General features: G+C 34.4%; 1 pseudogene across 1 annotated transcript; it reads left to right on the forward strand.

The window, feature by feature from the left end:
• The first annotated feature begins 11407 nt into the window (after positions 1–11407).
• Positions 11408–15058, forward strand: LOC149242085 (protein LATERAL BRANCHING OXIDOREDUCTASE 1-like; annotated as a pseudogene). Its single transcript, XR_016245691.1, has 4 exons — positions 11408–11721; positions 12203–12444; positions 14266–14587; positions 14688–15058. The product of XR_016245691.1 is annotated as a protein LATERAL BRANCHING OXIDOREDUCTASE 1-like (transcript).
• The last annotated feature ends 329 nt before the right edge of the window (positions 15059–15387 follow it).

The following is a 15387-nucleotide window of genomic DNA, read 5'->3' on the forward strand; positions in this document are numbered from 1 at the left end:
AACTTTGAAATCTCCTCTAGTATACTGTTCTCAGCTCCGATACCATGTAGATAACCCTGTAGATTCACAAGTTCATGTAATCTACTAAAACAAGAGACAATAATCTATTTCTACTCTTTACAACAGAAGCCCATAATGATCGATGAAAACAATAATCAACAAGAAGAAGAACATCAATGGCACATAACATAATAAATATCCGAGGAAATCCACAACTCAAAACCGCACTATCTGTATTGCATTAATCAGAAATCCAGGATGATAATAAATTCTTGTTCTCACAAGAACAATCCCAACACTCAGTAAAATCAATCTCCAACTCACAAGCAAACTCTTGGCCAAAACTTGGCCAATTCTCTTTCTCTCCAAGTCCCTATTTCCTTGCGCAATTCCTATGGCTGATTATCCCATCTTAAATGGAACTCAGTGCATCCAAAACTGCACAATCCCTTCTAGGTTTAGTTCTTGATTGCATGCACCATCTGTACAACTCAAAAAATTATACAACAAATATTACACTGTCCCTGGACTCTAGTATCAAATAGGTCTTTCTCAGAATCGACATGCATGAGTTTCTGATGAGGGAATCTTCAGTGAATTAGAGTAGCACTAGTCAATGCATTAGTGCACCAACTGACTGTTAACTCACTATTAGTTCCTCAAACAGTTTGGAACTAATTTAACTAGACTTAACTCAATAAACTAAGTTAACTAATTACAACTCATATTTAACTCATCCTGGACCCTTATAATATAGGGAGAACATATACATGACTTCAGAAAGGCTTTCAACTCGAAATTCCTACGTTAACTAAGTCAACTCGCTCTAGTTAACTATTACAAGTTGCTATGAGAATAAAATTTGATTTTAATTTTCACTTTAATTCAAGGACAAATTAAACTGGAATTTCTGGATTCTATTTTTATCATTTCTTGTTGCCATTTTAAACACTCTCTCTCAACAAGAAAGGAATCAACTCGATCCCGATCCCGAACCTTTGGAATGTTTTTCATGCAACACTTCTCTCTAGTGTTGTTGCTACAACAATTCTAGACATAAAAAACATCCAACCTGAATTAGTATGATGCATCTGTCATCAAAGTCTCTGATTGCTATTGCCTCTTTCGACTGAAAACTCTGCGCTTCCATTGACTCTGTCTTTTAGAATTTTTTTCAACCCTCTCTATGCTCTTCAGTATTTGACTACTCTAGCCTATGTCACTCTGATACTTGATTGCATCAATCCCACTGATTCTTCCCGCTACTATGTACTTTGGGCTCTCGTAGCAAGGTCCGATCCATGAGATAAAACCTCTTAATGGATCCTGCCCAATTTCAACCCTCTTGGGGCTATCATTTCACATTTCCACAACTCACACCTGGAGGTATGGCTGCATGTGATCCCTCTGCTCACTTGGCTTGAAATTCCCCCCTACTGGAAGTCTCTGCATGAGTGGATGCCTCCACTCGGTCTCCTCTCAACTTCTCCAGTTGTGGCTGCTCCACAATTGTATGGGACTGCTTCTTCTCTACTTGAGTGGAACTCTTCATTCAGACTCTTCTCAGCTTCTTTAGTTGTGGTTGCTCCACAACTTTTTGAAGCTGCTTTAAAGGCTTCTTCTGGGGCTGCATGTTGAGAGGTAATTTACTTTCCCTCTCAACCACCAAGTTTCTAATCTTTGCCTTGCTCCTTAAGGCTTTGCATTCATCTTGAAGCTCAAGAGCATACAGGTTCTTGACCCGTGCATCGATCTGTTTCACCTGTCCCGTGGTGATGTGTCTAAGGAAAGCCTTTCCATTACTAAAAACCACATCATAGCTACGGTCTTTCAATACCGCGACTGAAACAAGATTCTTCTTTCATCCTGTGTTATGAAACCAACTCACAAAAAGATAGATAAATGCCTTAAAACTCAACCTCTTCGAGGGGGCAACCTCCTTTACATTACACAAATGAACATATTGGATGATACAAATGACAAGACCTCCTTTCTATATATAGGAGTCTAAGGGGTCATAATATAATCAGAGCTGACATAACAATAATAATGTAAAAGCACAATAATAACAATAGTGGGCTTCTATGGGACACAATAATAACAATATGGGGACTACATGGGCACAACAATATAGTAAGGGGGTTGTACTAATAACAATAAGGGGTTACAATAGTAGTATAGGGACCTAACATGCCCCTCCTTCAGAAAGTGTTGTCCTCAATGCTTGAGTAGTTCTTGATGTTTCTGTACAAAATTCTTGTCCTCCCATGTGGAATGTTCAACGGGTAAGTTCTTCCACTTGATAAGATACTCTGAAATTGATTGATTTCGTAGCTATTGGGTTCTTGTTTCCGTGATTGCATCAGGTTTCAATATGATTTTTCCTTCCTCGTCAAGTTCTGGAAATATTATTTGAACTGGGATCTTCTACATCTTTTGAATGAGTGGCCACACTTGTTCGTCCTTCTTCCATTCATCCCTTGCTTCATTTATCCTATCTGGTTGGACAATAGAAATAACACAAAAAATGCTTCCACATCCTCATCCTTTCTTGAGAGTGCATATGTAACAACATTTTGCTTCCCTTTTTTGCAGATGATTTCAAAGTCATAACCCAACATATTTGTGACCTATTTTTTCTGTTCTTCTGAAGATAATCTTTGTTCTAAAAAGTATTTAGGACTATCATGATCCATTTTTACCTTGAAGTGTCTTCCCCTTAGGTAAGGTTGCAATTTCTTAAGTGCATATAGTATTGCCAACATTTCCTTCTCATAAATAGCTTGCTTGAGATGTAGCCGTAAAAATACCCAATCGTCTACATCAAAACTTCTTTCAATGTGATCTTGATTTTCTTGTTGTTTCATTTGATTTTGGACCAAAGTGGCATTATCCTTTAAAAGTTAGAGAACTTGTTGTTGATGCTTGATGTGATATTTCACTGCTTGAACCTTTTTCTTCTTGATATGTCCTTCTATCTTGAGAGTTTGAGGAGTTTTAATTTCTTCCAATGCATTAAAAGATATGGTCAGATTCATTTATTGATGATCGATGTGATTTTTCACTTCTTGAACATTTTTCTTCTTGATATGTCATTCTATCTTGATAGTTTGAGGAGTGGTAATTCCTGCCAATGCTTTACAAGATATGGTTGGATTCACTTCTTCATTCTCTGGGGTTTGTTCCTGGTGTATATTCTCTTCTTTTGATGTTTCTTGATCCTTTTCTTCCTCCTCTTCATAATATATGGAAAACAATTTCTTCTTAGCACACTTATGACCTTTAATGTATTTGCTATCACAATTGTAACAAAGTCCTTTTGCTCTTTTTTTTTCAAATTGTTGTGGTGTCAACCTTGTAGGTTGTGGATAGCTAGGGGCAACAACACTTCCGTCTTTATGATTGTGAGTGGTAGGCTTCCTTGTTGCCATAATTTTGCTTTCCATTTTTCTTGCCAACCTGAATGCCTTCTCCAATGAATCTGGTTCCCAAAGGTGAACCTCATGTTGGATGTTATCTTTTAAAGTCCATATGAACACATAAATCCTATGCACCTCTGGAATATCATTTACTCTTATATTCAATTTTTGAAAGTCCTCCATGTGCTTTTCCATTGAACCCTTTTGTTTGAGATTTATCAATTGGCTAAAGAAGGTGTTTCTCTTTGTATCCTCATAATGTGCTATCATTCCCTCCGTGAAAATTGACCACGTAACAAGTGGTTTACAATAACAAAGCCCTTTATACCATAAAAATTGATATGGTTCTAAATATGAAGATGCAATAAGTACCTTTTGTGTGTTTTGCACATTATGGAGATTGAAAAATTTCTCCATCTGTAGTATCCGTGTTCCAGGATCCTTTCCATCAAACTCCCTCATATTGTTCTTTGGAACATGGTGGTTCTTCGATTCAACGTTAGAGTCTATGAAATCATGATTTAAAACATTTATTTTATTCTCATCATGAGTTTCCTTTACTACTCTTTCGCCATTAGTAAGCATTTCTTGTAGAAACTTTGTCAAATCTGTCTTCAAATCTTCCATGCCTTTCTTTAAATCATCCATCTTAGCTTCCATGCCATCCATCTTAGCTTCCACGTCGTCCATCTTAGCTTCCACGTCATTCATCTTAGTTTCTACGCCTTTCTTTAAACCATCCATCTTAGCTTCCATGCCATACATCTTAGCTTCTACGTCTTTCTTTAAACCATCCATCTTAGCTTCTGTTACTTTTTGTGCGAGTGAAATTTGTTGCACTTGGTCTCGTAATTTTGATATATCATGTTGCATTTCTTCCTCTTCTTCATGAGTCATGCTAGATATTTCAAGTTTCTTACTAGGTGTTTCCATTTTCTTTCTTCGAGGCATCAATTACCGATAATAATGCTTCACTATGTCCTTTGAATTCCTTCAAACTAATTTTTCAAACCAAGCTTATGCAAAAATTTAAAAAAACTACACATATTTTTTCACTTTGTAGGAGCTCGATATTGAATCTGATGTATCTCTGTAATTTTGGATCTCTAAAGTCTGAAATTTATTCCTGCGGTAACCCTATGAGTAATCTTTCTAACCTCGCAAGTCTGATCAAGATTGGATTCTCCAATGAAGATTTATGCCAAATCTCCCACGATGACCTGAGTATAGACTGGTTCAGTAGAGTGAACTTGTACGACGTGCCACGGGTCACTGTTTCAACCTTAGGTTCTAAAAATGATATCCAAAACAACTACAGTCCGTCCTCTTTCTGTAACTTCTTACGAAAATTCAATCTGATGCTTAGAGTGAAAGTTATGACAATTTTCCCAAGGTCACTTGTTTGGAATGTAATTCGGGGGTCTGCAAAAACCCTAACTTCCTCAGATTATATCTCCGAAAATATAGCGAGACAAGATCTGAAATTCAGGCCCGAGATTCACCAAGTTTGCGGCTCAAATGGGTGATTTGTTTAGCTCCTGAAATGTCGCAGAAAAAAAAGTTATAGCGAAAATTCCACGATGGCCTGTTTGAGATGAAATGATGGAGCTTGCAAAAACCCTAACTTCCTCAGATCATATCTCCAAAAATAGAGTGAGACAAGATCTGAAATTTTGACTTGAGGTTTAGAATGATCTTGGCTCAAATGGTTTCTTTTTAGCTTCTGAAAATTCATAGCGAAACAGTTATAGCGAAAATTCCACTATGACCTGTTTGGAGCAGCTAAACCTTAGAATCCAAAGCTCTGATACCAAATATTATGAAACCAACTCACAAAAAGATAGAAAAGATAGATCAACGCCTTAAAACTCAGCCTCTTCGAGGGGCCAACCTCCTTTACATTACACAAATGAACAATTCTTGGATGATACAAATGACAAGACCTCCTTTCTATATATAGGAGTCTAAGGGGTCATAATATAATCAGAGCTGACATAAAAATAATAATGTAAGGGCACAATAATAACAATAGTGGGCTTCTATGGGGCACAATAATAACAATATGGGGACTACATGGGCACAACAATATAGTAAGGGGGTTGTAATAATAACAATAAGGGGTTACATTAGTATTATAGGGACCTAACATCCTGGAACATACATCACATCTGTGATCTTGAGAGGGGAGCCAGACTCCCTCTGAAAGGTAGTCGTACTGATCTCGGTAGCTCTATACCTCTCGTCATCTCCAAACTCTATGCTTTGCTTGAGATCTTTCTCCTCAAAATCACTAAAGGGATCTCTATTCCCCATCATATGGAATGAGGCACCACTGTTAAGATACCACACGCCTCCCATGGCAGTGACAACCATGCATGCAATGAGAGTGAAATCAATTTTGAATTGTGAAGCTAGAGCTTCACCCACTGCCGCTATTGTCGGCTCCTTCTTTCTTGCTTTTGTCTGTGGGAAGTTCTTGGCATAGTGCTCGTGTTTGTGATAGTGAAAACACTTGACTTTCGTAAAGTCCATCTTCTTTCATCCCTCCTTGCCTTGGGACATATTTCCCTTGGCTTTCTTTGCCTTACTTGATAAGGAAAAATCCTCTTCCACTTCCTTGGAAGAGGTTCCATCTCTAGCGTTACTCTTGATCTCCTCGTGCATCAAATCCAACCACAGTGATTCCCAATCTGGAAGCTTCTCCCGTCCATTGACAGAGTCCTGATAACTATGCTAACTCTTTTGGAGTCCAAGAAGAGCAAGACTCACCATATCATCCTCAGAAATGTGATTCCAACACTTCCAAGTTCATCACGACATTGAGTGAACTTGGTTAAGTAATTTGGAATTGAGTCGCCCGTCTGCATCTTGATTTTTCAAAGTTTATCTTTCAGTGCCAACTTCCTTTGGTCACTGCTATTCTGGAAAAGTTCTTTCAATGTTTTCCACATAGCATGCAGAGTTTCCTTCCCATGGAGTGTTATGAAACCAGCTCACAAAAAGATAGAAAAGATAGATCAACGCCCTAAAAATAAGCTTTTTCGAGGGGGCAACCTCCTTTACATTACACAAATGAACAATTCTTCGATGATACAAATGACAAGACCTCATTTATATATATAGGGGTCTAAGGGGTCATAGTATAATCAGAGCCGACATAACAATAATAATGTAAGGGCACAATAATAACAATAGTGGGCTTCTATGGGGCACAATAATAACATTATTGTGATTACATGGGCACAACGATATAATAAGGGGGTTGTACTTATAACAATAAGGGGTTACACTAGTAGTATAGGGACAAAACATGCCCCTCTCCTTCAAAAAGTGTTGTCCTCAACGCTTGGAGTAGTTTTTGACGCTTCTGTATAAAATTATTGTCCTCCCATGTGGAATCTTCAACGGGTAAGTTCTCCCACTTGATGAGATACTTTGAAATTGATCTATTTCGTAGATGTTGGGTTCTTGTTTCTATGACTACTCTAGGTTCTAATATGATTTTTCCTTCCTTGTCAAGTTTTGGCAATATTGTTTGCACTGGGATTTTCTGCAACTTTTGAATGAGTGGCCACACTTTTTCGTCCTTCTTCCATTCATCCCTTGCTTCATTTATCCAATCTAGTTGGATAATATAAACAACACAAAACAATGCTTCCACATCCTCATCCTTTCTTGAGAGTGCATCTGCAACAACTTTTTGCTTCCCTCTTTTGTAGATGATTTCAAAGTCATAACCCAACATATTTGTGATCCATTTTTTATGTTCTTCTAAATATAATCTTTGTTCTAAAAGGTATTTAATACTATCATGATCCATTTTTACCTTGAAGTGTCTTCCCATTAGGTAAGGTCGTCATTTCTTAAGTGCATGTAGTATTGCCAACATTTCCTTCTCATAAATAGCTTACTTGAGATATAGCTGTAAAAATACCCAATCCCCTACATCAAAACTTTTGATCTGCCTGTTGTTTCATTCGATTCTGCACCAAAGTGGCGTTATCCTTTAAAAGTTGGAGAACTTGTTGTTGATGCTCGATGTGATCTTTCATTGCTTGAATCTTTTTCTTCTTGATATGTCCTTCTATCTTGAGAGTTTGAGGAGTGGTAATTTCTTCCAATGCATTACAAGATATGGTCGAATTCATTTCTTGATGCTCGATGTGATCTTTCACTTCTTGAACATTTTTCTTCTTGATATGTCCTTCTATCTTGATAGTTTGAGAAGTGATAATTCCGTCCAATGCATTACAAGATATGGTCAGATTCATTTCTTCTTTCTCGATGTGATCTTTCACTTCTTGAACCTTTTTCTTCTTGATATGTCCTATCTTGAGAGTTTGAGGAGTAGTAATTCTTGCTAATGATTTACAAGATATGGTCGGACTCATTTCTTGTTTCTCTGGGTTTGGTTCCTAGTGTATATTCTCTTCTTTTGATGTTTCTTGATCCTCTTCATAATCTATGTAAAATAATTTCTTTTCAGCGCACTTATGATCTTTAGTGTATTTGCAATCACAATTGTAACAAATCCCTTTTTCTTTTTTTTCTTCCAATTGTTGCGGTGTAAACCTTGTAGGTTGTGGAAGGCTAGGAGAAAAAACACTTCCATCTTTATAGTTGTGAGGGATAGACTTCCTTGTTGCCATAATTTTTCTTTCCACTTTTCTTGCCAACCTGAATGCATTCTCCAATGAATCAGGTTTCCAAAGACAAACCTCATGTTGAATGTCATCCTTTAAAGTCCCTATGGAGACATCAATCCTCTGCTTCTCTAGGATATCATTTTCCCTTATATTCAATTTTTGAAAGTCCTCAATGTGCTCTGCCATTGAACACTTTTGTTTGAGATTTATCAATTGGCTAAAGAAGGTGTTTCTTTTTGTATCCTCATAATGTGCTATCATTTCCTCCGTGAAAATTGACCACGTAACAAGTGGTTTACGAGAACAAAGCCCTTTATACCATAAAAATTGATTTGGTTCTAAATATGAAGATGCAATACGTACCTTTTGTAATAGTTGCATCTCATGTAGATCAAAATATTGCTCCATCTGTAGTATCCAATTTACCAGATCCTTTCCATCAAACTTCCTCATATCGCCTTTTATCGGTTTTAGGAGCTCGACCATCTTATACCAATCAAATTATGTTACAGATAAAAATATTTATACTAGGAAATAATTTAATTTTCCATTTTTAAAAATAATACATAACATTCACTTTCCTATTAACCAGCGAAAACAACCCACAATTTTGATATTGAAACTTGGATGCATATATGTTGGATAACTTAAAATTTCCATATCTCAACCGTTGGATCGCCACCTCGCATGATATATTGACATTGAAGCGACCCAAAAAATTCGTTCAAGTAAAATCATTATTTATCAATTAGCCATTGAATACACATAAGCTGTAAACTTTACTCTGTATTTATTAACTATTGAAAAAATAAGTACAAAATCTGCAAGATCCCCATAAAAATAACAATCTCCTTAACTACTAACTACTTTGTTATAACAATTAAACAATTTTAAACAATTTTGTGCAGTAATTATTCTTTTCAACTATTAAACAGATAGTACTTAGAGTCTAAGATTGGATCATAATATTGGGACCAAATTTCTTCATTTAACATAGAATGGGAGACAAATGAACCAAATCTTCCCACCTAAATATTAAACTACATTCTCGAAACTAAAATAAAACAATTACATGAATTGGAAACATCAAAATAAATATAATACGGTCTCACTCAAAATTGTTTCAATAAGAATTTCTCCGGACTTAAATCATAAAAAAAGATATATAAAAAAGACTATATATCATAAAATATATTAAGAAGACTATACATATCATAAAATATATTAAGAAGACTATACAGTGAGGCTTTGAGAATGATCCAGTGAGCAGGCAAGTTAAATCAACATGCACTTTTTCTTTAGAAGAGCTTGAATTATAAGTAAATTTGATAAATTTTAGAATATATTAATTTTTTTTTTAAATACACATTTTTTAATTAAAAAAATTTGAATTAAATTATTTTCATATTATATCCAATTTTAATTGATTGAAATTTAAACTTGGTAATTATATTACATATTCATTTAAATTAATACACTTAAGAGTTAGGAAGAAAGAAAAAGTACTATATTGAAGTGTTTAATCCCACTCATAGTCATCAAGCAAAAGCATACATAAAGACCAATATTTCTTGGAGAGCCAAAATTCTCATTACTCACTTAAGGACTAATTCTCATCAACTCCGTTGTGAAACAGGGTGCTGGAAAATGCCAAAAAAAAGTGTGGGAGGAAAGAGTGCATTTTTTGTTCTTCCGGAAAAGTGGAAACAGAGAAACATTTCATTTTATAATGTGAGGCCTTGAAAGACAACAGGGAAACTTATGCAGATATTCTAGCAGCTAGCTTTTGGGATAATCTATTTAGCTAGGGGTTTGTGGAGAAACTTAGGGCATTTATTTTGAAGCTTCAGAGAAAAAAGGTCGAAGACATCAAGCAGATGAAGAAGCAATGAATGTTAAAATATTTTCTTTCTTTCTTTCTAAAAACATCATATTGATTATATTCAATTTAGTAACAATTCCAATTAATTGAAATTCAAACTTGGTAATTATTCACTTATTCATCCCCAAGCTTGATAATTATGTCACTTATTCATCCCAATTAATACACCTCATGCAAACATCATATTGGTTATATAGGTTAAGAAAAATTTCTCCAATAACTTTATTGCAGAAGGGTCAAATTTGTGTACATATTTTGATAGACAAGAATGCAAAATTAATTATTCGATTTTCTTTTTCTTTTTATTTATCTAATTTCTAAATATTCCAAAATCTACCCACTCGGGAAAAAATTAACTTACAAATAACTTCTAAAACATGTAAATGAAAATTTTAAAACAAAACTACCAATAATTTTTTTTAAATCAAATTGTTCATATTAATTTGAATATTAACTTAGTAACTATTCATGCATACACCTCATGCAAACATCATATTTGATTATGTTTAATTTAGTGAGATGGGGTAGGAAATTATCCTTGTAAAGGGGTGAATTTTGTGTACAAGTGGGATGCAGATTTTGATAAACAAGATTGCAAAATCAATTATTTGATTTCATTCCTGATGTGTATCTATCAAATATTTCAAATATTTCGTAGTTACATTCATCATCAAGCAGTTCAATTAGTAGGCCAGTGTATCAATGTAATGTGGCGTTTTAATCTTTGATAAAGTCTTTTTTTTTCAGCACGAAAAAACTATATAATTGTATTTATAAACAAAAATTGTTTTATATACAGTGACAATATTACGGAAAGAGCTAACCAGTCATATATTGGGTATTTAATGTCTTCAGAGCAGCACGCGATTTAACGCGATAACACCGGAGCGGGCAAATTAGACATTAAATAATATTTACCGGCTCCCGTGTTATCGGGCTAAGTGGCGTATGGCATTAAATACCCAATATATGACTGGTTAGCTCGAGCCCAATATTACTGCTAAGAAACAGCCAGCTTGAAAACATGTTCCATCTGGAAACTCACAAAGTAATGTAATTTCCAGAAAAACATGCCCGGAAGCTGAGGGGATATCCAGGTGTAAATCTTTGATAAGTCGTTTGAAAAAAACATATGGTCGAAGACTCCAATGTTAGTCTATACACGTTCGCTAGAAAAATTGGACTTCACCGACTACAGGACAAGGCAACGTCAAAAAAATAATCCGTAGATGTGATTCTAACTCACTGTCGGGCGACATTCAGGCATCTGGAATTTTTTATGTGCTCAGCTACCACTGTTCGTTTTTCTTGGTAGGCTAACACATGATCTCACCTTAGCTTCTAAAAGTCGTTTGTGATGAAATTATATAGGAATTTCAAGGGTAGGCGGTGGAATTTCTGTGGTTACAGTCCTATAAATTCTATTGCTTTGTAATACAGAATACCTACTTGAAGTCGTTTGTGATAGAATTATCTAGCAATTTTAGGCTTTGTTGTTCTGAGAATAATGTTGAGCACAGCAGCGGCATATAACTTGGCTGATGGAACTTCCAAAAGGTTTTCAGTCCCGATCGTGCAAGATGTGTGTAACTCCGACCAGACACTGCCCGAAAGATTTATCGGATCGGAGAATGAGAGACCATCCCTAACGAATTCTGCCTCTCAATCTGGCATACCCGTAATCGATATGGACTTGCTACTGGGAAAGAATGGTTGCAGTGGGGAAGAGATGGAGAAACTTGCCGTAGCTTGTGAGGCGTGGGGATTTTTTCAGGTAAAAAAAATATATTTATAATTTAAGAGATGTAGATTAATTGGTTTGTGTGAGATTTACTCTTTATCAAATTATAGGTACAAATATTATAGGTACAAATTCCGTAGAGAGATTGAAAATAAGAATTATTTTTGGAAAAATTAAACTATTTTGAGGGACATCCGAACTAGCTCTACCTAACTTGTACCATTTAACTGATGCATAGATGCATAGATCATAGGACAAAGCTCAATTCTACTAGTGGATAGATCAATCTTCCATTCAACATTAAGATTAAGATTCAGCTGCAACCTAAACTGAACTAATTTTGTTTATTTGTTATTTTGTTTGTTTGTTATTTAACTGATGCTTTTGTTTTTCATTTAATTGATGCATAGATCATCCATAAAACCACTCAATTCCACTAATGGATAAATCAATTTTCCATCCAACATTAAGATTAGACATAACCTAAACTGAGCTAATTTTGTTTATTGGTCAGGTGGTGAATCATGGGATTCCTGGTTCTCTGATAGAGCGAACCAGGGAAACTGCGAGAGAATTCTTTCAACTTCCATCGGAGGAAAAGCTGAAGTACGCCGTGCAAGAACGCGAAGGCTACGGACAGGCCTTTGTAGTCTCGGAGGATCAGCAGCTGGACTGGACAGATCTTCTGTATCTAACTCTCATGCCTCCAGAAAAGCGAAACATGAAATTCTGGCCTACAATTCCAGCGGAATTTTTGTAGGTTTCAATCTTTTGGTTTATATTTATTTCCGCGAGTTTAACTAGAATTGGAATTTTCTTGAATAGACTGGCCAAAAAAATTGAACTCATTTTTGAAAAATTGAATTCATTATGCTTAGTTATTTTAGTATTTTGAAGTTGATGATCAAAATAAAAATGCTTATTTATTTAGTAACAGCATTTCTTAATTACCAATTTAGATTCATTTCAGGGTTTTTAAGTGAGATCAAATATTTTTTATTTTAAAAGATATTTGCACGTTAAAAGTTTTGATCTTTTTAGATATTTGGTAGATTTGGAATTAAGATAAATTTATGCTGATTTAATTATATCAACTATCAAAAGTTTTTGGCTTGAATCTATTTTTTGGTCAAAGTTTGATTTGTGTTGTTAAATTAGGTTTTTGACTACATATATTTGGGTTTAATACTTTGAAAGCACTAGGGTAGTTGGATTGGAGAAAGTTCACAACTCAAAATGTTGATTCCAACAAATTTAAACTGGAAAGTAGACAGTGAAACCTCCAAAATATGATAGACTACAACAAATGGACAGTGAAAATAAAAATAACAATAGACTTGTTATTAATCCATGCCAAAGAAATACTCTAGCAATAAATTTACCCATTGATCACTATTAGTTTAACATTGAACAATACAATTTACAATGTTTAACTTTGAAAAATAAATATTTATATTTTGAAATTATTAAAAAAAACATTTGATTGGACCATAACTTGAAGGTTTTATTGTAACCTTTGTATAATATAGCCCCATGTGGATAGCACATATTTGATACCATAATTTATGGATATGGTTGCAATATTTTTGCATGTTTTTGATCTATTTTGTATTAATTTTGTATTCTTAATCTTTGAATGAAAACTATTCAAAAATAAATTTCTCGAAAATAGTTCATACTCAAGGGAGTAACATATTTACCATGAGTTACTTCCCACTATAATTTAAGCAAATCTTTGCATTAAAAATGGATAAGAATGAGATGTAAATAAATATACTTACTAGGAGTTGCTTTCCACCATTATTAAATGTGTAGGCTTACTAGTGGTTAGGACCCATCAGAATTTATGCAAGTCCTTGTACATGAGTAAGAAATTAATTTATTAACTTCACATCTCAATTTATTAATTCTTGCCAAAACAAGACTATAGGATTCCATTTGCTTATTGGCTATTATTAATTCAACATTAACTGATATAGCTTATAGTCTTTTTTGCAATTTTTGACAAAACATAATTTCTAACTTAAGTGATAAGGACTAAAATGGCAACACTTGTTAATTATGGAAGCTATTTAACTATTATTAGTATGTTTTTGTTTTTTTTATCCTCCAAAATTTAGGGATAATTTTTTTCTTACCTCAATTTTAATTGTGTGTTTTTGGATGTATAAATGGATTTAGTGACTTAAAAAATACTAAACACTAGCAACTCTCAAACTTAAAATTCCAAAAAAAATTATAAATTTTTTTAGCCAAAATAAATAAATAAATAAAATGGTTAAATTATTAATTTTTGTTTGTAAAGTGGTTTGATTTCATGAAATTACATCAGGCTTGACATGTGACTTGAGAAAGCCTAAATAAAATGACTAAATCATAGCCGGCCTCATCCACACCAACCCTTAAACAAAACTTTTATTTTCTATTAACCTCATACTTAAATATAACCTTGCTTCATTAAATTATTACTGACTTTTATTTTTACTTAAATATAACCTTGCTTCATTAAATTATTACGGACTTTTATTTTTCTTTAAACTATTGCTTAAATATAACATTGCTTTGATTTTTTTACAGGCAAACCGTAGAGGAGTATGCCGTGGAGCTTCAAAAGCTTGGCAATAAAATTTTGCATTTGTTGGCGAAGAATCTTGGTTTACAATCTCCAGACTGCTTTGTCAATAAGTTTGCAGAAATCTCGGAGGCAATGCATTACTACCCACCCTGTCCACAACCCGATCTCGTTTTAGGGTTGAGCGCTCACTCAGACGGAGGAGGTATCGCCATATTGCTGCAGGATGATGATGTTACAGGGCTGCATGTTCGTAAAGATGGTGAATGGATTCCAGCTGAACCCATCCCTGGTGGCCTCGTTGTGAATATCGGGGACATGATAGAGGTATATTATAAGACTCTCAGCGTTTGATTTTTGATTGAATGTTAATGTCCCTGAAATCCAGAAACTAAAACAAACTCTAATAGCTTTCTTGTCTGCACAGGTAATTAGTAATGGCAAATACAAAAGTATCGAGCATAGGGCGGTGACTAACAAAGAGAAAGGTCGAATTTCAGTTGCAGCATTCTGCAATCCGGGCGAAGAAGCCGAAGTTGGTCCTGCTGCTGAGCTTATACAGAACTTTCAAGCGTAGCGAATATCTTCGAAATTATTTTGCCAGCAAACTAGAAGGGAAGAATGCCATTGAATTTGCTAAATTCAATTCTTCCACGTTCGGTTGATCATTAGTGTATATGTTTTCTGTATGTTGTCACTCCAGTAATAACCTGCCATTGCCACTGTTTCATTTGCTATCAAACAAGATATGAACTGTTTATAAAAAATTACAAGGATGATCAGGATCCCTCAGCGAACACAACCGGGTTGGTAAATATTTATAAATATAAGTATTTTAAGTAAATTAGTATAGATTTATTTTAATTACCATCTAATATGAGTTGAGAGGGTTCAAATTTTTTCACATGTAAATTATTTTAAAGTGCAAAATATAATGTGTTATTTTTCATCGTTTAAATTGTATTTTTGAATGCTAAAGAAAGTATATATAGGACCAAATATTTTTTTTACATAAATTAGTTAACATAGATCTTCAAATAGTTTATTTAAATTTTTTTTGAAATATTTTTGAAAAGTATGAGATTTAAACATATTCACACACTTTTTTTACTTCTAATTACTTTACA

This window comes from Pinus tabuliformis, chromosome 8, assembly GCF_031772625.1.
Source record: "Pinus tabuliformis cultivar Carrire ecotype Pingquan chromosome 8, CPIR1, whole genome shotgun sequence".
In the NCBI taxonomy this organism is placed as follows: Eukaryota; Viridiplantae; Streptophyta; class Pinopsida; order Pinales; family Pinaceae; genus Pinus; species Pinus tabuliformis.